We start from the raw sequence: 1106 nt of genomic DNA on the forward strand, positions 1-1106 counted from the left end.
AGTGTATAGTATGTAGTGTATAGTATGTAGTGTATAATGTATAGTGTATAGCATGTAGTGTATAGTATATAGTGTATAATGTATAGTATGTAGTGTATAGTGTATAGTGTATAGTGTATAGTATGTAGTGTATAGTATGTAGTGTATAGTGTATAGCATGTAGTGTATAGTATGTAGTGTATAGTATGTAGTGTATAATGTATAGTGTATAGTGTATAGCATGTAGTGTATAGTGTATAGTGTATAGTATGTAGTGTATAGTGTGTAGTGTATAGTGTATAGTGTATAGTGTATAGTGTATAGTGTATAGTGTATAGTATGTAGTGTATAGTGTATAGTGTATAGTATGTATGTAATGTATATAATGTATAGCATGTAGTATGTATAGCATAGTGTATAGTGTATAGTGTATAGTATGTAGTGTATAGTATATAGTGTATAGTGTATAGTAGTGTATAGTGTATAGTATGTATATGTATAATGTGTATAGTGTATAGTGTATAGTATGTAGTGTATAGTGTATAGTGTATAGTGTATAGTGTATAGTATGTAGTGTATAGTGTATAATGTATAATGTATAGTGTATAGCATAGTGTATAGTATATAGTGTATAATGTATGTATGTGTGTGAATATAGTATAGTGTATAGTGTATAGTGTATAGTGTGTAGTGTGTAGTGTATAGTGTATAGTGTGTAGTGTATAGTGTGTAGTGTTATAGTGTATAATGTAGTGTATAGTGTATAATGTATAGTGTATAGTGTATAGCAATGTATAGTGTATAGTGTATAGTGTATAGTAGTGTATAGTGTGTAGTGTATAGTGTATAGCATGTATAGTGTGTAGTGTATAGTGTATAGTGTATAGTGTATAGTGTATAGTGTGTGTATAGTATGTAGTGTATAGTGTATAGTGTATGTATAATGTATAGTGTATAATGTAGTGTATAGCATGTAGTGTATAGTATATAGTGTATAGTATGTATAGTATGTAGTGTATAGTGTGTATGTATAGTGTATAGTGTATAGTATGTAGTGTATAATGTATAGTGTATAGTATAGTGTATAATATATAGTGTATAGCATGTAATAGTGTATATATAGTATG

This window comes from Oncorhynchus nerka, unplaced genomic scaffold, assembly GCF_034236695.1.
Source record: "Oncorhynchus nerka isolate Pitt River unplaced genomic scaffold, Oner_Uvic_2.0 unplaced_scaffold_1766, whole genome shotgun sequence".
Lineage (NCBI taxonomy): Eukaryota > Metazoa > Chordata > Actinopteri > Salmoniformes > Salmonidae > Oncorhynchus > Oncorhynchus nerka.